This window comes from Acomys minous, assembly GCF_964271855.1.
Source record: "Acomys minous genome assembly, chromosome: 14".
NCBI lineage: Eukaryota > Metazoa > Chordata > Mammalia > Rodentia > Muridae > Acomys > Acomys minous.
The window spans coordinates 104,419,246-104,446,170 of NC_140496.1; the positions used below are offsets into that span (position 1 = coordinate 104,419,246).

The following is a 26,925-nucleotide window of genomic DNA, read 5'->3' on the forward strand; positions in this document are numbered from 1 at the left end:
ATGAAAAGTCAGATAAAAGGCCAAGATAAATACCAAAGACCAGTGCAAAATAAAAAAGGTCTCTAATAATATTGACAAAGGATAGCCATGCTTTTCATCTCTAGGGAAAGAAAAGAAATTTGAATGACATACCTTGTTCAAAATAATTACCCAAAATAGATTTAAAGTTTAAATAAGAACGATGCAAACATTAAGAGGACTCCTTTGATGCTTTTTAATAATTCACAAAAGGTAAATGACATAATATGGACATAATATTTACAATAAATAATCCCTGGAAACCAAACACAAACCAACCCTGTAGAAATGGCAAGCGGAAGTGGAAGATTTGTTTATATATCCTCCCCTTTTTTTAATGAGGACTCACATTGTCAATTGTTACTCTTTTGATTGGTTTCGTTTTGTTTTGTTTGTTTGTTTGTTTGTTTGAGACAGAGTTTCTCTGTGTAGCCTTGGCTGTCCTGGACTAGCTTTGTAGACCAGGCTGGCCTTGAACTCACAGAGATGCTTCTGCCTCTGCCTTCCTGAGTGATGGGACTTTAAGCATGTGACACCACACTTTGCCATATTATCAATTATTACCCATTATATATTTGCCCTTATATACTTAGAGTGTTAGAAGTATTCATAAAAATGCACAGTGATCTATTACCGAAATAAATGCTATTAATTGGGATTTCTTAGGTTGTAATGTAACAAAAACTAAGAAATTACCAAATAAGAAATTAATTAAATACTTTTATTCTCAGGAAGGGCTAAGCTACTGGAAGTGTTTGACAGTAATCATTTTATTTAAGATAAGGAGGAAGAGGAGATAAAATTCACTTTGAGCAAAGTCTACAAAGGTGAGTTTTTCCTTACAATAAACGACCGAAGGCAGATGATAAGGGGAGATCTCAGATTATATGTACAGTTTTTAGTATCTTCTCATCTGATTTTGGATGCTCATGTCTATCAGAATTGAGTGAAAGAATAAAATAAATTGAACTACTGTCAATATGTTTCAAATAGAATTTTAAGGTGGCCAGCGAAAAGAATACTGTATAGTATTGCAGTCCTAGTTTAGCTCGTTTAGGTAATGACATTGGTGAGACTTAGTGACAAGAGCTCCTGACCTTCTGACAAGGCACATTCTCACAGCATGGCTCTTACAGTGCTTACAGCTCTTCTTCCTCGATGTTCACTAGCCCTTAGGTTGGTGATGAAGCCACTGGAACAGGGCTCCTGAATTCTGCAAATTGATTAGTTGTGGCTTTCTATAATGGTCTGTTGCAAAGAGCAGTTTTTTGATTGAGAATGAGGACTATACTTATTTGTGTGTATAAAAGCAAATATTTAGAATGTATTTAGGGATGTGCCAGTGGAGTTAAGTGAAATAGCCTTCTCCATGTAGGAGCAAACCAATTGATTTTATAATATCAAGTCATCAGTCCTGAAAGGAGTGTGTGTGTGTGCGTGTGTGTGTGTGTGTGTGTGTGTGTGTGTGTGTGTGTGTGCATGTGCGTGCGAGCATGTGTGTGTAACATTATGTAAACCGAGCAGGTTTTACCTAGGTATATGTAATAATAAATATGAAAAGAGGCTATGAATTTGAAAGAGAACAAGGACTGTTATAAGGGAGAGTTTATAGAGTGAAACAGGAAGGAAGAAATGATATGATCCCAAGAAAAATGTAATTTAAAAATTAAACATACCATGTACAGGTAAAATTTCTTAATGGAATTTATTTAAATTATTTTCTGTATAGTTTGTTGGCTTACAATATTAGAGTCAGATACTTGTCAATTTTTTGTAAACCTAGGGAATATAAATATGTAACACATATTCATAAAAGCAATAAAAGCACACACAGCGAATTAATTGAAGCTTCCTTTTGGTAGACATTCATATGTTGTAGTCCATAAACACAAAACATTTCTGCACGTAGAGGAAAAGGAATACACGAAGTTTCAAAATTGTATTAATTTCTTATTATCTAATCTTTGAACATATTTATGGTGAAATTATTAGATCCGCGCAGTGCCTCATGGACTACATATAATTAGTTAGGTGTTTAACAAGGCTTACACTTATCATTTTACCTCCTTCATTGTTACGTCTAATATTCATTCATACTGAATAATGTTGAGTAAGATAACAGCTCATGTGCCTGTAGAGGTCTCGGCACCAGCTCTGTGCCGTCCTGCTCTATTTGCCTTCTGATAAACATGTCCTACAAGAGATGTCCTCACCAGTTCTTCTCATATATGTCGTGTATCACCTACTATATTCTGTATTGTCTACATTGCTCCCTGTGATAATGGAAACCATTAACTTAACATTGACTTACTCAATTATATTCACAGCAGCTTTATTCATAATACCCAGAAACTGTAAACAACCTACATGATTCTCAACTGAAAAAAATGGAGAAAGAAAATGTGATACATTTACACAATGGAGGATTACACAGCCATTAAAAACAATGGGAAATTGGCAGTCAGATGGATGGATCTAAAAAAGAATTACAAATGATGGAGGTAACTCAGATCCCAGAAAAGTAAACATGCTCACTTATAAGTGGATATTAGCTATAAGGCAAGACAATTATACCACAATCCACTAACTCACAGAGGCTATGCAACAAGTAAGACTTAAGTGGGAACACAAGAATCTCCAAGGAAGGGGAAATAGAATAGGTTTCACACTTTGATTGGAGGCTGGTGTGATTGAGAAGAGCATTGATTAGATGGGGTCATGGAGGCAGGAGAAAACACTAGAAGAATCAGCTGAAATTGGGGAGAACATTTCAGGGCAAAGTATACTAGTTGTAGAGGAATTTTAATCCAGGAACATAGGTGCTGTGGCAAGGGAATCACATTGTAAGACTTTCTAATCTATGTAGTCCAGCAGAAATAGAAAAATACCCTGGATTACAGTATGATCTGGCTGGAATACAGAAACACTCTTAATATACACCTTTAATCCCCAAAAATGTAAGAAAAGTTAGTTGGAAGAAGGAAGCAGCCATGTTTGAAATTTAAAGTCTAATTAAGGTTCAAACAAAGGAACAAAGCAGAGAGAGATTTGACAAAATTAATAAGTGAGAGGAAACTCCCAACTCTCATGATAGCAGCACAGAAAGAGGGGATTTAGGAGTGTGCAGGACGCGGCAGTTGAGTTGAGTTGAGTTGAGTTGAGTTGAGTTGAGTTGAGTTGACTTGAGTTGAGTTGAGTTGATGTCAGTCTATGGGCAGTGAGTGGGGAGTCACTTGCAGTTCAGTTTGGGCCATTTCAGATCAGTCCAGTCCCTTGGAAGTCAGTGTGGAATCAGAGCAGGGCAATTGAGTTTGTTTGGCAGTTCATGGCAGTTGAGTTTGTAAGTTCATGCAGTTCAATGCAGGTCAGCAGAAGCCATGAAGCCAGATCATTAGGACAAAATGCCAGAGTTAGTTTGAGGCCAAACAGAGCAATTAAGTCAGAAACCAAGGGAAGTCACTTTTAATCAGTCAGCTTGGATAGGCATTTGAGCAAGAACAGCTGTGTTGAACCAGCTAGGCAAAGTTTAGAAACAGCTAGAAAAGATTGAGCTTATTACCTCTGAGACAGTAATTAAATTAGGAGAATAAAAGTTACTTTTATTCCTAGTACAATAGAAACTCCGTGGAATCTGGGAGAGTAAACCTAGAAAAGACTCCTGGTAATAGGGCACATGGGTCTTAAAGTGGAGGGACTTGGAAAAGTACCTTTGTCCTATATATTGTCCTGCCTTCAGAATGTGCTGGAACAAGAGACCATAGAGACTTCATCCAGAAACTGATGGGAGCAAATGCAGAGCAAAACAGCCAATCATTAGGTGGAGCTCAGGAGTTCTACAGACGATGGAGAGGAAGGAAATGAGCAACCAGATGGGTAAAGAAGCACACCAAGGCCGATAGAATCAACTGACTGGGACTCATGAAAACTTTGGAAATCACGGAACCCGTAGGCATCTCACCTATGTTTTCTACATATATGTTATAGCTGAGTAGCCATAGTATTCTTGTGGCAATCCTTTTATTATTGTAGTTTGTTATGCCCTATTTGATTGATGTCCCTGGGAGGACTCTTCTTTCCTTAGGAAAAATGTGTGTTGGGGAACATTGGGGAGAGAGGGAGACCAAGAGAAGGGGAGGGAGGAGGAGAGGGTGGGACATTATGGTTGTGATGAGAGAAGAAAATTTTTAAGAAGATAATGCCATATATTGATAAACTAATACATTTAATATGAGTTTTTATTTACTCCTCTAAACCTGTAATATTAATATTTAATTTTTAGACAAGGTTTCATTGTGTCCGTCTGGCTGACCTGAAATTTAGTATGTAGGCCTAGAGCTCACAGAAATATGCCTGCTTCTGCCTCTTGAATACTGTGATTAAAGCTTTGCACCCTCACACCCAGCTAAATATTTTTATAGGTGTTAAAAAAAAAAGGAGAGGATTGGAAAAGGTAAGTGACTTGGTAAAGATATGAACTGAATAGTGGCAGGTCCGTTACCAAAGATGTCTGAATGAGTCTACTTAAGTCAGCTCATCTCACTGTTGTTTCTCTTAGCACAGCCCTTGGAATGAGGGAGAAGTCAGAAGGGAAATGCTCTGTCTAGGAGAAAACAAGGCATCGGCAGGCACATTATGACCACTGCATAAATTTCAAACTGAAACAAAAGAATACATATCACTAAATAACTGGCCAATCTTGAGATATGTTTATTTACTTATGTTTTATCCATGTGGCAGTACTCTTGTCTGTATGGATGCCCATGCACATATGTTAATGTCAGAGGATAAAATCTAGCATCATTCTCATGAAATCTGCCCCTGGGTTTTGAGACAGGGTCTCACATTGGCCTGAAGCGTATCAATAAGGCTAAACAAGGACCTCGCTTTCTCAACTTTCACCCACTGGGACTGCAGGGGTAACCAGCACTCTGCATGTTTCAGCATGAGCTCCGAGGATTAAACTCAAGTATTTGGAGCTGCAAGGCAAGGTCTTTACCAACTGAGCTACCCAGCCCATTTCGTATTTGTTTATGTGTTTGGTGGCATTGCATAAGATGGAGAACTCAATAACTCATGTTTGCTTTAATAGAGAATGAACACTCATAGGAAGTAACAGTATAAATAAAGGAGATGGATTTTGTATTGCATTTTCATTATATGCTTTCTGTCCATATCTATATCTAGTTTGAAATGAGATCTTGGCATTGAACTGGAATGTACATTTTAAAAATTACTTCTATCAAGTATAAATAAATGTTGATAAATTTTAAGCCAGGTTTTTATGAGGATTGGTCTCTCCATGTGCATAATAGGCTCTTAGTTGATAATGAAGTTTCCTCTGCAATATATTAAATCTTTATGTATTATATAAAACTCTATAATGAAGCATCTAAAATATAGTTGTTGTGAGCAGAGTCTGGATAAATGTTTTCTTTGTTATAATTGGTCTAATTTTATACCATCATTATTAATGATTTCTTAAGCATCCAATTCTTTCTCACACTTGAACTGAGAAATGGGCAATTTTTCAGGGCTATAAACATTTCTGTTGAATTATAACTGCACCCATTATCTTAAGAGTGAACTCTTCTTTAGGGTATAATCACTCTTTGCAATTATAAATAATACTAATTTTACCTTGGCTATTATAAACTGCAGGATGTCCTGCATAATTACTGTGCCTCCTAACCTATAAATGTTGTCCAACTGAAGTCCCTTTTCTTGCCTATTTATCACCAATGGCTTCTATTTATTATTATGGACTTAGTTATATGTTTTATGAAGATGTGATTTAAAAGAAAGAATATCTTTTGTCTAGTAATATAGAGACTTAAGACTATAGCTATGAAGGGCTGGGGAGGCATCTACCAACGACAAGTAAAACATAGATTAGATATTTAGATATTCTAGGAAAATAAATTTACCAAACTATGCTGCATATGATATGTTGAAATTTGTTTACTGTACCAATTTACAGAAAACCTAGAAAGAGGTTTACTCTTAATTGTATCCATTCTTAATGAGTTTCAAATTAAAATATAATTACATAATTTGCCATGCTCACTGAGGTTATTGAGCTCATGTATCTTAGAAGAAAACTAACTACTGTTGTTGTACAAGACCAATGTAATCTTCAACTACACTTTAAATACTTATTCTTATACCCACAGATAAATGTAGGTTTCTTTCACTTTTCATAAAAGAAGGCTTCCTTTGCACCAGATATAAGATATCACAGAAAACACTGACTTATCAGAACACAGAGAACTATTTGTAGTTGGTTGTCCAGCACCTACTGACATTTTGATGACTTGTTATTTAGTTAAGAATAGCTTTAAAAGATTTTGTATTTTGAAAATAGCACTCTATCTCCCAAATAATGACGCAGGTGTAGAAATCATTATAAATACATAGTTTATTGAGAAATAGTAAGAAAAAATTAACATGCTTATTTTTTTTAATTACAGTGGCTGAGGAAATGGCTCAGGAGATAGAAGTGCTTACTGCCTTTCCAGGGACACGCGTTCAGTTTCTAGAATCTAGGAGGTAGCTTACAACCATCTGTACTGCAGTTCCAGGCTACCCAATGATATTCTCTTCTGATTAACTATTATGGCCTCAGTCATGTATGTGTTGCACATTTATATACTTATTCGTATGTACCGTAAACCCTTTAAAAGTTCTTAATTTCATCTTCAAGTATTTTATTTCATAATAAGACCGCTATTACAACTAACAATTGCAAGGTAACTTATTTTACAATAAAGGTCCAATGGCTTCAACAAAAAGACTAAGCAAAATGCTAGCCATATGTATTTGAAGTCATCAGTGCTCTGTCAATGATCCCAGGATGGGAGGGGGTCATCATTCTGATGAAAAGAACATACCTAAAACCCTGAAATTGACTCTCTTTTTTTCTGTGTGGTATTTACTAACCCAAAAGTGAGGCTACAAGAATCTAAGCATCTGAGAAAAGTTTGTCCCAAGCTTTATGAGTCTTTCATGGCTCCTCGGAGTAAAATGGGAACTGAGATTCCCAAAGAAGAAAGCCCAACACCTCAGGCTTTCTCCTAGAGCTTCCAGGCAATGCTCTGGATAAGACAGAGTGCTATGTACATAGCACGGGAAAAGGCCAAAATCTAGCTAAGATTCAACCATTTAAAGATCTGGTTTCCCCTCCCATGCAAAGCTAAAGTAAGTCACCTCAAAGAATAGCTTCAACCCAGCACTCCATCAACACTGTTCTCTTTTTCCAGAACTGTGCATCTATTATGAAGCAGAATTGTACCTGCTAAAACTTAAAATTGAAATAGTTGCTAGAAAAATAAAATAAGTAATATAAAAGTGATTTTTTTCATTGAACATAGAGAAATACACATAGGTATCTATAACTTCTAGTAAGTGAGTTGAGAACATGTTAGGACAGGAAATAAAGAAACCAAGTCAGCTCCCTAAAATGTACTCACATATATAAGACTTCACACTCACTATTATATAATGCATGCTATCTGGAGTATAAGTAATAATACTTTATAAATTAGTTTCCAAAGGAAAATTTGAATTTCTAAATATAGTAATGAAAACAAGATCCTTTTATTATGTGTGATAAAACTGAAATTAATAAAAAAAAATACTGCCACAACAGCTAGTTACTCATGGAAGCTATAAAAAAAAGTGTTCTAAATAATTTATCAGTAAAATGATGAAAATCAACCACAAATGTAGATTCTCAAATGCATGATGAAAAATTTTAAAACTATATATATAAATGCATTATATATATATGTAGTTTAAAATATGTAGTTTAAAAAACTACATATATATAATAGTAGCCATGTACTTTTAAAAATAATTTCAATAAAACCAAGCCATTTTAGTAAGGTAAGATATTCTACAATAAATTAAAATATAAAAATAATTTAAAATATTTAGGATAGCTCTTCAAAAAGTTTGAAAATGTTTATTTAGAAATCAGTACATACTATCTCATTACATCAAAGATGAAAACATACCTATCACTGTTGCAAATGTTTAAAATGTCTTCAAGAACATTTAATAACATTTTTTAAATTTACAATAACAGTGAAGTTGCTTTACTGAAATTGGTTACCTTTTTAATCTGCATGATTGTATTTGTGTCAAGAAATTCATGTACCTGCATTTGAAGTATATATATATTCATATTGATATATGCTGACCAGACAGGAGATAGCTCACTACTGGTGTGCTGCTTTTTTTTTTTTTTTTACATTTAAACAAACTTTAATTATAGAGTTGACTTTGTGATCCACTTGAGTAACATTGATCTGGCTGGTGAATCTGTGTTTCATTTGCTCATCTATGAAGATGAGTTATTTTATTTTATTTTTGATATTTTTATTATATTTCTTTTTTACATATGCATTTATATTATTATACATAAACAAAATAAACTACATATGGCAGGAAGAACCATGAAACAATCAGGATTTATATAAATGTTATATTCATAGTGATTTATCTATTTGTATTTGGCAAACTTGAAGAAAACATCTTTCCTATCTTGGGGTGTCTAAGATTCTGAATGTAAATCAATATCATATCTCATCTCTATTATATTTACATAATCTCACAAGCATTAAACAGTCATAAATTATAATTGTATGAAGTGTGCAGGATGCACTGAACAATTAAGGCAATCTGCAAATCTTCATTTATGTCATATAAAGAATGGCATCGAATAGTAAGTCACAGGGATTCTTAGAGCCATCCCCATGTAGTGGGATTAGCAATGTTACCTGCTTGTTCTGCAGTTTGAATTCTTTACAACCCAGTTGTAGCTCCCTCCATCATTACCTCCCAATCCCACCCCCTCTCTCATCCCCTCTTCCTCCCTCCCATAGTATTCATAAAGGGAAGTCCCCCTCCCTTAACACTGACCTCAGCCTATTTGGTGTCTTCTGTACTGCCTGTGCCCCTTCCTCTGTGGCCTGGCAAGCCTGCCCTACCAGGAAGGAAGTGATCAACATTGGGAGGCCCAAGTCCATGTAAGTAGTCCCTACTCCCCATATTGTGGGACCCACAAGGAGACTATGCTGCCTATCTACTACATCTGAGCAGAGGGTCTAGGTCCACATCATATACAAACCTTGGTTGACATATCAGTATCTGTATTGTAATGTGGTTATCATGTATTAAGTGGCTAATATCTGCTTAGGAGTGAGTATATACCAGGCATATCTTCTGGGTCTGGGTAACCTCACTCAGGATGATCTTTTCTAGGTCCATCCATTTGCCTGCAAACTTCAAGATTTCCTTGTTTTTAATCACGGAATAGTATTCCATTGTCCAAATGTGCCACAATTTCTTTATCCATTCTTTGGTTGAGGGACATCTAGGTTGTTTCCAATTTCTGGCTATTACAAATAAAGCAGCTATGAACATAGATGATCAAACGTCCTTGTTATATGGTGGAATGACTTTAGAGTATATGCCCAGGAGTGGTATGCCTAGGTCTAGATTTATTCCCAATTTCCTGAGATAGCTTCATATTGATTTCCAAAGTGGTTGTACAGGTTTGTACTCCCATCAGCAACGGAGGAGTGATCCCCTTTCCCCCCATCCTTGCCAACATATGCTTCCGCTGAAATTTTTGATCTTAGTAATTCGGATCAGTGTAATATAGAATCTCAGATCCATTTTAATTTGCATTTCCTTTTTTTTCCTGGTTGTTCTTTTCTTTTTTTAAAAAATTTTTTTATTAATTTATTCTTGTTACATCTCAATGGTTATCCCATCCCTTGTATCCTCCCATTCTTCCCTCCCTCCCATTTTCCCCTTATTTCCCTCCCCTATGACTGTTACTGAGGGGGATTACCTCCCCCTGTATATGTTCATAGGGTATCAAGTCTCTTCTTGGTGACCTGCTGTCCTTCCTCTGAGTGTCACCAGGTCTCCCCGTCCCTGATGAATAAGCATGCTGTACTAGCGTGCTTCTTATGTAAGCATCGGGTCTTAAGTTTGAGGGAAGCATCCATGGAAAAGCCAGATGTAATGGCTTGTGTTTGGAATTGTAGTATTGGCAAGGCATCTAATCAATGAGTTTCAGGTTCTAGTGAAATGTTCAGGTTCTAAAATTAATAAGTAACTCATAATACTGAAAACAAACTGCTGTGATTCTGGGGTTCTCTATGGTACTATTTTAGCCAAAAACTCAGCAAGATGCAATTCATTTCTCACACTGGAGGTTTCACGTTGTGGCATGTCTAGTTGAGGTAAACAATCTCACTCTGTGTATCGGTGTCTCTTTCTTTTTCTCTCCGTCTCTCTGTGTCTTTATGTGTCTCTGTATCTCTGTCTCTGTAACTCATGTGTGTGTGTGTGCGTGTGTGCATGCACACACATGTGCATGTGCTCACATGTGCGTGTGTATGAGCATCTTTATTTTGTTTTGCTTCTGTATTTTTTTGTGTGTGTTCTTGTTGTTTGGTTGGCTTTAATTTTTGTTTTTATTTTTGAGAGAGAAAAATAGAAAAAAGAACAGTAAATGAAATAGTGGGTTGGAGAGGATAATAAAGGAGGAAATTTCAAATATATAGCATATGGATCAAAGTATATTTCTGAAAGATTTAATTAGTTAAAAATAAATAAAGCCTTGTGGCTATAGAAAGCACCTGAAGTTGGATTTTAGTCCCCATGTCAACAAACACACTCACACACATATGTTTACCCACACAACTATCGCCACATATTAAAAAAATAATAACACAAGAGCATGAAAACAAAGAAAAACATGATTCTTTAAAGCTTATCCTAAAATAATTAATTTGTGAATTACTTCATTATTCACAATTATAAAACTAAAAATAGATGAATATTTTAGCACCCTATTTTAAAATGGTAATAGGTACCCAAAGTAAGAATATAACACAAGGTTGAAGATTTCCCTCTGAGTCCCAAATCAGAATAAATCTCCCAACTTTTGTTCCACCTAGAACTAGAAAAATTATCAATGCAATTAAGCAAGCAAAAACATTCATGGCTTGCCCATATAAATACATGACTGCATTTTTATGCATTTAACATAAATCCTTCAAAACTTTCATAGTTGAATTAGAATTAGTGGAGATAATATGCTAGAAAAATTAATGAAGAGTAATCAGTTATACTATTGTATATCTTTGAAAATGAAATTGCATTCAAAATCCTAGATGTCCATGAAACAAATTAATAAAATATTATCAAAATATCTACATAGAGAATGTTTCAGAACTGTATACCACATTTGAAAAGCAATTTAACTCTATATTATATGAAGCAATATGTATCTGCAGTGCACACGGTCCCTGTGTGAGCATGTGGTCGAATCTCACAAACAGTTTGAATGAAAGCATACACAGGTATTCACACACAGTTTGACAATGATGCTGCATTCACATGGTCCTGGTTTCATACTTAAATGCTTAAAATTTTAAAAGTGGGATAAAGTTGTCTGGAGAAAATTTGGAGGAGGGTCAAATACATCACTGGCCAATAGGAAGTGATTGTGACAGTTCCTATTTCTTCATTCTGTATTGTATTTATGCAAGCACTGGCTACGGTAAGATTTTAATTTTGCACAATTATCCAACAGGGCTCTTAGAAGAGGGAATACAAATGCAACAAAGTATAAATCTAGACCTCTCCTCTCCCCACCTATGGGTGAAACATTAATATAGTTTTTATTTGAACATATCTTATCCTCCTGTCTCAAATACACAGATAACTAAACTCAGCATATGAAAAACTTCTGGGAAAAGAATTGCAAATTTCCTATTGTAGGAGTAAATACACTATAATATGTGTCTAGCTTAGTATATCTCTAACAGGCATCTGATTTGTGCAATCTAATTTACCCACTTGCTAGACAATCCAAATTATTATTCATATTTAATATAGAAAAAGACAGTATGGAAGTTTTAAACATATTTATGTATATGTGAATTGAAATAGAATTGTGTCACATTCTTCCCTTTCTTCCCTCCATTCCGCATATTATATGTATCACATATCAATATATATTATATATAGTGCATGATACAGATTTATAATATGTATTTATAATGCTGTGTGTGTGTATGTGTGTGTTTAAAAACACAATCTGTGTGTCTGTTGTTTATTTGCATGTGCTTTCAAAGCAGAAAACTGTGCTCTGCACTGGACAGTTAAAAAGTAGGTGCATCCCCTGGTGAAGCTAATTCTTTCTCCCAGGAATCACTACTTGTTTGTATTTCCTGTTTTAATTTTGTGAGAATTTCATACATGACTACAATATTCATACCATTTCTACCTGCCCTCTTGCAACACCTCCTGTGTTCCTTCACTCAAGTTTTGGTTCAAAAGTTTAAAAAAAAAAACACCAAATTCTCAGAGTCATGGTTGCCTTAGCATTGGCCTTTATTTAAGCCTGGGTCTTCACTGGATAGTTGAAAGTTGGAGGTTCCTGGATATCTCTAGTTTACCACAAAAGATATCACAAACATACATGTAAACATAATGTAACTAAATACCTTGACATACAAATTTGGCTTTCTTCATTTATACTTGGTATAATTAGTCTAATCTCTCATTGATTTAATTTTTATATTTCTGTGGATTCACTGTAGACATCAGAAAATATAGGTTGACATATCTATTACCTTATTTTAACATATAAATCACAATTGTATTACAATAGCCTCTTTTGTTCTGAAATACCAAATATTTCTTTAGACTGATGAAACAGATAAATTCTATTGGTTATATTATTATAAAAAAGGTGAAAATATTAAAAAATAGTTGGATGGTATAATTTTATAAATTTGTATATGGAGTAATAGCTATCAATACATACATTTAACCTGTTTTAAATGCTCCCTTTAGAAATCCATTAGAATATGATCCTTTTTGCTAAGTTCTGAAAATATATACTTTGGTTTATGTTATATTCTTAATGAATCTCCCTTTGCACAAGCTACAATAAATGATTTTAAATGAGAAAATAATCCTCATAGGTAATATGTAACAGGTAATGATGTCACCATTTTAATATCTTGCCAGTACATGCAGAAACATATAAAACTTGTGTAAAAATTTTGATGAAATTCCCAAATTAGTTACTCTTGGCTACTTCAAAATCACCTCTCTATAAGAAAACACAACTTGGAACATTTAAAAACCCCTCAAGTTATCTTCACATTCCATAAATGTCTTTAAAACTTCATCCTAACTAAATAGCCCTGGGAATCTTCAGACTTCCAAGAGTAAAGAATTTTTAATAGAGGCACGAGATTAATTTAAAATATTTCTAATTCATAAAGAACATTTGCAACTTAACATCATAACACTTAGTGATCAGTTTCTGCTTACCATTCAATGATGAACCAATCTCCAAGTAGCTGTGTTCATTATATGTATTTTGTTTTTTAAATCTATAAAACAAAAATGATATTTTTCCTGGTCAATCAAAGGTTTTGGATTCTGTCAGACAATTACTTGTCTGAAATGATACTTTCTTCATCAATACTGAGCCTATAGCATACATAGTGATATAAAACATTGTTGTCTGAAACTGTCAATATTTACAAGAAAATATAATAATGATTATAATAAAATTCCTCTGTGTTTGTTACAATTGGGAGCTAATTAGGGAGAGGTTGTCAAAATATTACATTTATGTTTATTTCACTAATAAAGCCTTTACTGCATTATGATAAAAATAAAATATTAATTGTGGTATTTTTGGAGAGTATAACATATTCAATGATAATTACTTTATTATTATAAATGTAGTGAACCAAATGGGGTTTACCCTTTTACATAAATTTAAATTTTTTTCAGATTTAATTTGAACCAATAAAAACATGGCCAAAAGTGAAATTGTAATACATCCTATTTTAGAATTTAAGCTGTTGTCAATTTAATGCCAGTTCATTTTTAAAAATTGACTTCCAACATGCTCAATAGACAATATAAAAATAACCAAGAAAAACATGTGGTTGATTTTCAGAATGCCAAAGAAAAATTTATGTTAAATAATTATTACAATAATTGGCATTGGGTATGGAAGAAAATCTTAGAGATGATTAAATTGAATATTATATTGCATATTTTATATTCAACAATAATTTTTATATCTGATGAAATGCATTAGTAAGAATGTTGATTATAATACAAACCAGTAGAATGCATGCTTTTTGAAATGATCATTTTTAAAGTTTAGTGGTGTCTTAAATTAATCATGTGCTTTACTTGAGTTCTTTGAAAAACTCATGTACATATATATTTATTCAGGGCACAAGTTTTAGTTTCATATTTATATAATAATACCTCATGAAAATTAATAACCTTCCCATTTTATTTTTCTCTGGTTTAGAGCCTTCTCCTCTCCCATCCAAGGCATATATTTGATTAGGAAACATTGACTGTGCAGTTCATGATATCCAGTGATAAATATGATTCATTATGTGGAAAATAAAAATAATATTAAGGAAATTCAATTCCTGGAACAAAGAAATATGATTCTAACAATAAAATAACCTAGAAATCCACCCATTGATTTCAAGATCAGCATTATTATAAAAGTCACGATCCAAAGAAGTGAAAGTTCTGCCCAGGGGTGCATCCTGTTCTGTGATAATGGAAGATTATCAGTCAAATAAATACTATGGTAACAAAAGTAAAGGATATAAGATAAAAGAGGAGTAAGAGGAGAGAGGGGGGCATTTTCTGTTAAATAGGCAGATAGAGTTCAACTTTTATCTATTCCCCCACTTGGAGTGTGGGCAAGATTCCACCATGAAGCTGGCAAGTCTATTTACAGATCCAGAGACATTACCAGAGAAAGATAGGAGATGCTGTGGCTTCCTAGATGGTGTTTGAACCTGTGTTTTAGAGATTATTAGTTATGAGTAGTGGAGTTGGTTCAATGTTGTACCAGACGACAGTGAACACCAAACAGGTGGAAACTGCAATGGAAAAGAAGCTGTTCAGTTGTCAGAAAGCATGTCTAGAAAACAGAGAATGAAGGAAAACCATTCCACAAATTCGGTCAGCTTTGTCCTAAAAGAGAAAGGCTTATTGGTTCACTGGTCACACTTATGTGAATTAGGAACATTATCCATTTTTCTGGAGCTTCGGTATTATCTGCTCATAAAAAAGGAGCAGGAAGAGGAAATATGACTCAAAACGTAGACCCATATCCAGCTGTTAGTCAGCAAGAGATACAAAATTGCTGCTTTCCAATTCAGAGTATTTATAGGGTTGTAAAATATGGTTAGAGTCAGTTTTTAAGAACATATTTAGAATGCAGGGGGGAAAAAGCTTAAATAATTGACTAGATACTTCAGACCATCTAATATGTGCAGGAGAGGTATAAAAAGGGGGAAGAAAGGATGCTCGAGTAGGTAAACCATCCTTAATGATAAGGAAATGAATATTTAACTGATGTCAATAAATGCCCGCACATATAGAGCACAGAAAGATTGAGAAGGAATCATGGTATAATCTAGAGCCAAAAGCATATCTTCCTCATTGTAAGCTTGTTGAAATGTTATGTAGATTCATGTACCTGAAAACTCATGTGCTGCAATTACAGCACTCAGTGTCACTGTCTTATAAGGAGGTCATTACTATCAAGTGAGAGCACACTTGTGTCTGCGACACCATGGCTAGACCATTACAAGAAGACACTGAGACAGAAATGGTCCTCTACACACGGCATTGTGTGCAGAGAGAACAAGGGGGTTGACCTGTAAACCAAGGAAAAGAGGCTTCAAAAGAGCAAGCCTAGTCACACCGTGATATTAGACTTTCGGTCCTCAGAACTTTGAGAAATAAACATCTGTTGTGTGAACTACAGAATCCTTGTTATTAACTTAAAGAATCCCTAGAAAAGTAGGATGTATGTGCTTCTGGAACAAAAATCAAACACTGTAGAGTTCACATCAGAAGGAAGTCTGATGTTTCCAGGCATAGGAAGGTATGGAGGTCAGGGGAGAAGGGTACACAGCTACTAACTCCAAAACACTTGGTTGTTGCTGTGTGAGGAATGAACTTAAAAGGATGCACAGTGCCTTTTCAATTAGGAGTTGATCATAAGAATCCCAAAACATCTAAATAAAGTACCTTCAGCCTTCCTGTGTTAAGTTATGGTGCTTGGAAATGAAAGGTATGTGGAATTGTGCACAAAAATGAGACAGTGTCATGCTCTACAGACAATAGATGAGAATATAAGAATGAAAGTAACTTTGGAAAGAATTCTTCCAAGGAGAAGTTCACTCCCAGTTTCTAAATAAAAATCAATCTTTGTCGTAAATGTCAGTAAGAGCAAATATTCTTTTTTGTTTGTTTTGCTTTGTTTTTTTATTTTTAATTTGGAAAAAGAATAAATCCTTAATTTTTCAGTTGAGATTTTCCAAGCCTTGAGCATCTTGTCAAGTGTGTCCTGGGAAGAGCAGGGAGGGGATCTCTTCCAACATCTACAGTACTTTGAGAATGCATTAAACACAGTCTATGTAGCTTTGTCCTGAATACCTATTCCAGGCTTTAGCAACAGTTACAAAGACTTCCCTCATCCGTGGTTTCTACGAGACATTGGGAAGCTAGAATCTTTGTGGAATAAATCAGCAGTACATTACTTTTTTCTGGCCATCAAGTCTAGTCCTGAGGGACTCTGCACATGTTTGGGCACCTGGTGCATAGGGCTACACTGAGCATCCACAGCACTTGAATTCTAACTTGAAAGACTGTTCTTCCAGCACCCAGGGTTCATAATCTGAGGTACCTTGACAGTTTGCTATTTCTAAACCACGTAATAAACTTAAGTATCTACTACTGACTGTAGCTGCTGTATGACTGTGTCTTCTACTCTGTCAACAACAGCACTGCTTCTATCCAAGTGAATCTATTTTTCCTGGCTTCCTGGATCAAAACTTGAGCATCATGTCAGGCTCCTGTTTCTTTGTCACTGTCTTTTTTACCAGACTTCCAAGCAAATCTTTGCTCTACGGATGAAAAGGCCTTCATTTGTCCCTCTTCCCCAGTGCACACTCTACTTGTAGACTTCTCTCATGTTCTGTGGTGATCTTTCAGGTGACAGTGTCTCTGACAAGTCCTACATTTCTTCATTATTTTCAGGCACAAGACAGGCCATGGTCAGTATCTAAGGTCCAGTCCACAAAGTGTCACACTCCTGAGCATATGAAACTCAGGAATTTCTCCAGGTCCAATTATTAACCTCACATAGTGGTCTGAAGATAAGGAGGCATGAGGACAAATGTTTACCATTTTTAAGTGTGTTAAAACAGTTACTTGCTTGGTTATTGTTATCAGCGTTAGCTACGTAAGTTGATGGATGCATAATTCCAGCACATATAATTCTAACTGGTAAATCCTTGTAGAAACACTTGGAGTGAGTGTTTTTGCTCAACATATCTGAGCCATGAGGTCCTTTCTTTGGAATTGGAGTTGTCAAATTTAGTAATACTCTTAAAAGACATCAGACTGCATGACAGTGGTGGTCAGCTCTACCCTCCCCTCCACCCACCCACCCCCCAAAAAAGAATCCCTTCTATTATATCTGCTTTTGGAAATCTATCAGTGTCTATCAATTTCTCAAAAATGTTAGATACATATTTGTGGCGCTTAAACTCCAGCCATGTGCCACCTCTTCTTTACATTTCTTTGAATCTCTTTTCCCTTGACAATATGGAAGTCATGCCACTCCAGTGCTTATGAGGTCACACCTCGCTGCCACTCCACTGCTTATGAGGTCACACCTCGCTGCCACTCCACTGCTTATGAGGTCACACCTCACTGCCACTCCACTGCTTATGATGTCACACCTCGCTGCCACTCCAGTGCTTATGAGGTCACACCTTGCTGCCACTCCACTGCTTATGAGGTCACACCTCGCTGCCACTCCAGTGCTTATGAGGTCACACCTCGCTGCCACTCCACTGCTTATGAGGTCACACCTCGCTGCCACTCCACTGCTTATGAGGTCACACCTCGCTGCCACTCCACTGCTTATGAGGTCACACCCCGCTGCCACTCCACTGCTTATGAGGTCACACCTCGCTGCCACTCCAGTGCTTATGAGGTCACATTTCGCTGCCACTCCACTGCTTATGAGGTCACACCTCGCCCATCCGCTGATAGTACTCTATAATAACAAGTGCAGCTTCCCCATCATTTCTAGTCAAACTTGTGAATATGGTTAAAGAGCTACTATTTGTTCATTTTCATAATGCTTGGCTTGTTCTTTATTAATAATCTGATCTTGTTGTTTTATTGTTGGGTTTTTTTTTCCTCACAACTCATCAGAGAAAGAATCTGGCTCTCATATTAGTGTCTTGTGACAAAATCTATTTTTTACTATGTTTATAAAAAGGGCTTAAAACCATAATAATAAAGCAATGTCAAAATAGAGAAACACCTACATTGGGTCAAGTATGTCAAAGATCAAATCCACAATTTGCCCCCTACCCCACTAAGGAACATATTGCATTGATAACTTCCTTTAAGACATGGTTGTTATTTCTATATTATAGGCCTTGATGTGGTGAGATGGCTTAGCAGATAAAGCCACTTGCTGTTAAACATGGGGAGCTGATTTTGATCTCCAGAATCCTCATTGTGGAAGGAGGAAAGGTATTCCTACAATTTGTCCTCTGATCTTACATGCCTGCTATGGTGCACTCTGGCATGTTCACAAAGCACACAATCACCCTCATACCCATTCACACAGGGAGTCATGAAATAATAATAATAACAATAACAATAATCATATTGATAATATAATATAAAATTTGTATTAAGTAAACATAATGTATCACTACTATATTACTTAAGAACATTATACTATTTAATAATATGGTTTGTTTGATAATTTAATAATATAATTATTAACATTTATTAACTTACTAATAATTGATTTATTTTTTCTAATAATTGATTTAATAACATATTATTATCACTAATTTTGTGCTTATAACAATGAGTCAACATTCAGTTCTTAACATAAAACATTTATTTAATGGTGTATTTTTACTTCTATTTTACTTCTATTGTCCCAATAATATAACCTACGATGTGATACTTTTCTACGTTTACTGATAAGGCATACACATGTTAATGAACATACTAAAATTTACATAGATAATACGGTGCCCCATGGCAGGTCTGAGACTTAAGAAATTTCTCCTTTCAAAATCCTTGTCAGCCACCAGGCACTAACAGACAACCTTACTGCCCTATTGAGAGGATTACATAAAACATGTTTTTAGCATTTATCTCTGCATTTCATATAAGCCTCTTGTCACCTCCTAATCAATTATAGTCACCCTCATATAATATCATTTTCTCTCCTTCATTTTAAATAGAATGTTCTCTTCTCATAAGTTCTGATTTGTATTAATTAAATAATTAAAATAAATAGGTGAATCATTAATTGCTTAGCACTTTATCCCCTCTAAACATATTAGTTGTTTCCATAAAAATGTCACCACATAGTAAATTTTAATATTATTTGAATAACTTTATGTGTAGATTAGGTATTTTACCCAGGCATAAAACTCACTAGGAAAGTGAAGTGTACTAATTTCAAGTTCCATAACACTGAATAAATTACAAACTTTTCTCTTTCTTTCTTTCTCTTTTGTCATTACTGTAAATTGTCAGGACTGATAATGAACTTGTTCTGTAGCATAGGCATATATGTGATCCTCATGCCAAAAGCCTCAAGTGGGTTAATTTTTGATATGTCCAGAAGAAAAGTAGACTCAAAGAAAGAGGCCCAAAATAACATTAAAGTAGATGAAGAATGGTAGCAGCCAGCATGCACTTTGTTTTGGAATTGATCATTTACAGTAACTTAGTTTGTATAATTTCTCAATACACTTTTTTACATTTTAACACCACACCTTCCCTAGTAAAGGTGTTTTCCATAGTGTAGATATTCAACTTATGTTGTTTAAAATGAAATTCATTGACACATCTTATCACTGGTATTCAGATGAAGAAAATTCTGCTTATAAACATTAACTTGATGACCCAATGTAACAAATCTTGTAAATGATTTTCACACTGTAAATACTGGGCATCTTCACAGTAAAAGTGTTAAGTACCTCCCTGATGGGTTCAGTATTGTCATGGACATGAGAAAGTTTAAAGTCACTGACATTTTGGTATAAAATGAATTATTTAGAAGTCTTGTACCGTGGAAAAAATAAATGAATTTAGTCATTAATTTTATAAATGTATAGACTGAAGTAAAACTGTGACACATCTGTTGTATTTTTTTAATTGAATTGGCTACTTGTGCTTGTTAATGCTTCCCTTACAATGTCCATGACTATCACAGCCCATACTTTGTAGGGGACTTACTCTCTAAGGAATTTCCCAAAGAAATAAATCAACTCCATATTCAGTATAACTTAGATCAGGAAGAAAGGATCCCTTGTTTGTTTTAAATTTTCAGGAATATTCTCAGTTAAGTTTTTATAACATAAATCACTGATTTCAAATCTAATAAACAATAGGTAACTTCCTTTGTTTCACAAGATTTACATGACTGTCACCTTTCCAATATCATTTTCATGAAAGGTTAGCATGTCCTCATTTAGAGTAAAATAAAATCAGCACACAAAATTGTTGTCATTTATGAATAATACAACCTAGAAAGAAAAAGTAGTGGGTTGCAAAGAAGACAAATTATTGAAAAGCAGCATAAGTATGCTGAAGGGGGATAATACTGCTTGTGGATACATCTTTATCAAGGTGGTCAACGAAAGACTGCAAAACAGAAGATTTTTTTCTGTAGGTGTGAAGTGATGCATAAATTATGTTAGTAGTTTGGTGAAAGGATAGTTCTAGAAGTTGAAACAATAAATACAGAGATGGTGCAAGTGAACAGAGAGAGACAATGATAGAGTGAAGAAACAGAAGGAAGAGTCAGAAAACAAGGCAAATGACAGGGCATTGGAGAGCTCTGTTGAGCCTTACAGCCATCGCATTTGTATCCTAACGTACAGAGTAGTTGAGAATTCAATGATCCCTTCTAGATGGGAAGGGCATGGGAGTGGTTTTCAGCTAGGATAATAAGTATAGTTATGAACAGTCTTGCAGTTTGATAAAAATGTAAGATATATATTTGATATGTATCCATGAATGAAATGAAATATCAGTATGCTTTTTTGCAAACACAAATTCTTTGCTTGTGTAATATGCTATAGAATGCAAATCAGTCATAAGTTTAAATTCTATAGATCAGCCACAGTATCACAAAAGTATTTCTGTGTATACCTGCAGGATAACACACTCAGGATCTTCAGACAATTGTATTCAATGACTAACTCAACATTTCTATTTTCAGCATCTCACATTAACCTAACCCTGAGTTCTTGGATAAAACTAATCCATACATTGGGGTATAAATGTGATGATGGCTGGTTGTGGCTGTCAGCTTGACACACCTTCATAGAAGGAATATCAGCTGAGAAAACTGACCCATCAGTTTGGCTTCCGGGTTTGTCTTCAGGGGAAATTTCCTGACTATGAATTCACAGGAGATATCCCAGCCTACCCTAGGCAATGGCATCCCTGGACAATTGAGCCTTGGCTTTATAAGAGAGATAAGCATGCAAGCCAGTAAGCAGCTTTAATGCACGGCCCCTGCCTGTGTTTTCTTGAGTTTTTACTTTGACTCTCTTCAGTAATTGATAGGCTGATACCTAGAAACAGAAGATGAGGAAATTCTGCCCTGCCAGCGGGATTTTAGTCATGGTGTTTATCACAGCAACAGACCCAAAGTGAACAACTATATAGTAAAGTAGAGTAAACTATATCCACCTACAGGGGTTATATGTATGAATAAAATGAATAAGTCACACACACATATTGTTGGACTAAAGAAAGAATCAGAATTACATACTGCTATTTTCTATTTATGTAGAAAGGGAAAAATAATGTGAGAAGTAAAATTTGATTATTGCACTAATACTGGATGAGGAGTTGAGGAATTCAGTCGTTTATCTAATCACCAGCTTAATTCTTACTCTTAAGCTCAGTCTTAGCATGTCATAGTGATTTTTGAAAAACCACAACTTCAATTTTACTTTAAAGATTTGTGGCCCTATATTTCCATATGCTATATTTTTATAAACTATTTACATAATAGTACCTATTAATCCTGATCTTCACCTACTAGTGTTGAAAATGTATATATTAGGAAAGGGCACACACACACACACACATACACACACACACACACACACACACACACACACACCACATAAGAAAATAATTTGAAGTAAGTTCTGTATGTTTGTCTGATACATGGTTTCTCTGTGTAGCCTTTGCTGTCCTGGCAGTGCTTTGTAGGCCAGGCTGACTCACAGAGATCTGCCTTTTTTTTTTTTTTTCTCCCTAAGTGCTGGGATTATAGGCATGCACCACCATGTCCTGCTTAAATAAATTCTTTATATAGATTAAGGAGATAGGAAACAGTAGAAAAAATGGCTTTTGTAGTGACAGAAGAAAAAGCCAAATCTATTAATATGGAGACAAAATGTGTGATAGATGCATGTGAGCTTGTGGACGCTTGTTTCAATAAACATTGTCAAATATCTGGTTGAGTCTATCTTCAAAGGCAAAGTAGATGGGTTAAAGTAGTGTTACGGTGGAGTGTTAGAAGACAAAGGTGAGAGAAATCAACTAACTGCCCCTTCAATAGGAGGCTGACTCATCAAGAAATACATCAAGATTGTTTGTGTCCCCATGTTTATTATTGAATTTAACACAAAGTCTCACTCTGTCTCTCTCTCTCTCTCTCTGTCTCTCTCTCTCTCTCTCTCTCCCTCTCTCTCTCTCTTCCTCCTTCCTCCCTTCCTACATCTTTTCTTCCTCCCTCCCTCCCTGTCCTTGCCCCTCTCTCTTTTCTCTCTGTGTCTTTCTCTACCTCTCCTTCTTTCCCTTCCATATCCCTCTCTCCTCTTCTATGTGTATATCTGTCTATCTAAGATTCTCAGGCATCAGCAGCCAAGGCACTGGACTATTTTACAAACGTTCTTTAAAAAAATGGATACAAAAAAAAATATGAGAAGAGTAAAAGTAAAGGTCACAAATGAGGTAGATAAATTTAGTGACTGAACATGGAATTTAGTGCATTTTAATAAGATGTGAGAACATACACAAACTCATTCTTGGTGAAAGAATTCTTGGTGTAAAACTACTAAGATGATGGATGTGGTCACTGTTCACACCTTTATAGCCTGGACTGGGGAGGCAGAGAGGCAAAAGAGGAGGAGGTGATGATTCGAATTTGAATATCTAAGGAATATTTACATTTATTTCTTGAGGGACATTTACCAGTGTATTGCCACAGAAATAAATTAATTAACATGATTTTGTAAGTACAAAAAACTCACGATAATAATTTCTTGTTGGTGTGTAAGACGAGAGTCCATATCAGCAAATGTGAGGTGTCTACAAATTTCTCAGGCTGTCATCCATTTGCTAAGTCCACAGCTACTAAAAACATGGAGACCTGGCTCTTTCCTGGTAGAGACTGGATTACCACAATAACTTCTTTTATTTAAAATAAAATAAGATGTACCACTCCAGCTTAACATACAGTTGGTTTCTCCCTGGCATTAGACTTTTGATTCATGTAAAGGCTTGCAGAACCACCAAGGATTGTCTCCATTACCTTTCTAGCCTGCTCACCTGTCACTGAAAACTAATATTTATGAAAGGGATGGCTTGTAAGGCTTTAAAAAATGTCAAAATTGTGTTTAAGAAGGTTAGTTAATGTTCTACAGTTCTGTGGAGAGTGGGAACTGACTCAGACATGAACTCTGGTGTCCCATATTTGACCACTTCCCCATGGTGGGAGGCCTGGTGGCACTCAGAGAAAGGAAAATCAGACTATCAAGATGAGACTTGATAGATAGCCTACGACCATATAGTGGGGGAGGAGGTTCACCTCGGTCATAGAACTAGGGGAGGGGAATAGAGTGAAAGTGGGAGGGAGGGAGGAACGCGTGGATACAAATGAGGAAAAAACAATTGAGATGTAATCTGAATAAATTAAATATTTATTTAAAAAATGAAAAAAAATGCTAATGGGTACGAAAATTAAGTAAGAATAAAGAAAAAGGTTAAAACAAAACAAACAAAAAAGGTTACTTAATTTCAGATGAATGTAATATGCCAATACATAAAATAAATACATGTTCTTCTGGCAAGCATTACTGAGAAATACCAAAATATACTTAAAATGAAAATGCTAATTAATTAGCTGTTTTCCTAGTACAGGAACACTATTAAGGAGAAATAATATAGGAACATTCAACGGGTATATCTTAGCTCTGTAACCTGAGCGAGAAAGAATGAGTAACTTCAGAATGTCTTTTAGATATTAAGAAGTTTGTGCACATATTTGACTTTGAAGAGATAGTTTTACGAATTGTGTGGAATAATTAAATTTGTAGATTCAGTTATTTCATTTCATCTACATATCCTTTTAAATATACATGTTCAAACAGTTTCTACAATTGTTACATGTTTTATTGAGATGTGCATATTTATATAGAGTGTAGACTCCCCAAGAGAATATTGAAATGCAGTTTCTTACTCCCAAGGATTTTTTCATAAGAAACAATAAAAGATTGCTGTGCAAGTTTAATGAGTTTAAAATTCCTTTAACTTTTATAAAGTTCATTAAATTCCCTTTCTTTTGTACTATTGATAGAGAAGTTATTTCCCTCATCTCTAGTACTCTGTGGAGACTCCTTCAGAATGCTGCTGGTTGGTGAAGGGCAAAATTGGACATTAAGATTCTGTGCTTGCACTTCTGCCCATGCAGCCCCACTCTGATCTGTTTGATCATGGTGGTAATCTGCTGAATGTGCTGTTTGGAACAAAAGCTTCATCAGGTGAAAAGAATAAACTTTTAAAAAGCAAGAAAGAAAATACCTGGTATAAAAACAGATAGTGGTCAGTTTTCTTCCATGCAATCACCTTTCATTGTTTATAGTTAATTTGTACTTGATACTTTATTTCATGTCTCTCTTTACTGTATTGTTTATTCATGAAATGGAACTTTATCTGCTTTTACATCTTTTTACATAGCCTACCAAACCATTGATCTTATTAGTACATAGTTATGCATCTATGATATTGCTTACATTTATTCTCCTTTTATAAAGAATGTTGTCATAGTAACTTCACATTCATTTAATGCTCTGAAAATATTTGTGAAACATGTCTAGAGCCAGGGCAAAGTTATACAATTATTAATCCTTCAAAGATTCTATTTTTTTACAGGAAGGAAACAGTAGGAAAAATAATGTTTACATCAATTGTGGAGTACGGGGAAGACAAAATCCACAGAAACACTTTAGAAACAGTTAAATGCTTCTTAAAATGCATTATTTTTTAACTTCAGACTATTATGTTCTAAATAAATGGGGTGAATTAAAATCATCTAAAGTGTTGCTGCAGGTGTGTGAGTCATTGCTGGTGTCTCATGGAAGGTTTTCTTCAGGAAGGAACGAGAGTTAAGCGGTGGCTGCTTCTCTTCTATTGTCAACACCTCTCGAGGGATTTTTTAGATGCATTTACTCATTTATCTCTCACAAAATACTAAGAGTCCCACATCATTTTCCTCATTAAAACTCCCAAACAAGCAAATGACTGAGCAATCTGAAACAAGCAGGACCTTGGCAGCTTGGATTCTAATTCTCCTGTCCTGGTGTCTCTGCAATGTCTTTCTTCTATATTAGAAAAAAAAAGGGGGGGGGGATGTTTCAATGAAAAGTGAAAGAAAATAATTTAAAAAAGAATGTACTGATACAAAATACTACAAGTAAATTATATTTATATAAGATAATACATTCAAAATATACCCAGAAGTAAAAATGGTATCCACTAGCTAAAGAAGATCACTTTATTATGAAGCAGATACTAAAAAATATATGCCATTATATTTTGTGAGTATCTCAAAGTGTCTGTTGACAATAGTCACACCTACACAATGATACTTATTTACAACATTCAGTTTAAAACATAAATATAATCGATACTGTAAATTAGAGACTTTTTACCTTTTATAGTCTCGCTAAGGTTTTAGTTTTAAGCGATAGGGAAACATGTAAAGTTCTGAGTTAAATGAAAATTTACAGTTTTGGGGGTAAATGTAGCATAGCGAGAAGGAAATTATCCTTCCCTCGTTTTCTCAGAATCAACAAAGAAAATAAATGAATGTCTAAAAACTTTCACAATAGAACTAAAGGATGAGAAAAGTTAGACCTTCACAAACGTGGACTTCAAAACAATGCATTAGATCCAGCATACTTTCTAAGTTAGCGCCAACTTCAAAAGAACTCACAGCGAAACCGTCCTTCCTCTGGGTTGAGGGGGCAGGGCCAACCACGGGCAACAGGAAGTAGAGGGTAGAACAGGACCTGATGGGGCGCATGCCCAGGAGCGCAGGGCACTGTGGGAAGGGAAGAGCGTGCTTTGCTGCCGTAGAGGAAGTTTCTGTTCTGAATCTTGAAAGTTACCAATATTCTAAATCTTTTGAGGGGAAAATGCTGAAAATGGATGATTCAAAACAGCGTGACTCATTCAGTTATGAGCAATATGAGAGGGCGGCCCAGTCCCCATGCAACGATAAATGTAATGCTTTTTTTTTTTTTTTAAGTCACATTTTCTGAGAAGCCCACAGAAAAATCCTGGCACTGAACCTACAAACTTGTAATAAGGCCTCATGGATGATACATAAAATGACAAACTAACCAGACTAGGCAAGAAATGTGGTAACAGCTAATATTCTTTTTCTCCGTGTGTTTCATCCGGCCCCTGATAATGTCTTTTCTACATAGGAGTTAGAAAATTAAACAGGAAGAT

General features: G+C 35.2%; 1 long non-coding RNA gene across 1 annotated transcript in view; it reads right to left on the bottom strand.

Annotated features, from left to right (window-relative positions):
* LOC311582823 overlaps nt 1-26,447 on the bottom strand; it is a 58,898-nt gene extending 32,451 nt beyond the window's left edge. Inside the window, exons 1-2 of the long non-coding RNA XR_014774257.1 lie at nt 26,371-26,447; nt 13,384-13,445 (exon numbers count right to left, since the gene is read on the bottom strand). This is a non-coding gene — a long non-coding RNA (uncharacterized lncRNA). The remainder of the gene's footprint in view (nt 1-13,383; nt 13,446-26,370) is intronic.
* Nucleotides 26,448-26,925: the final 478 nt, after the last annotated feature.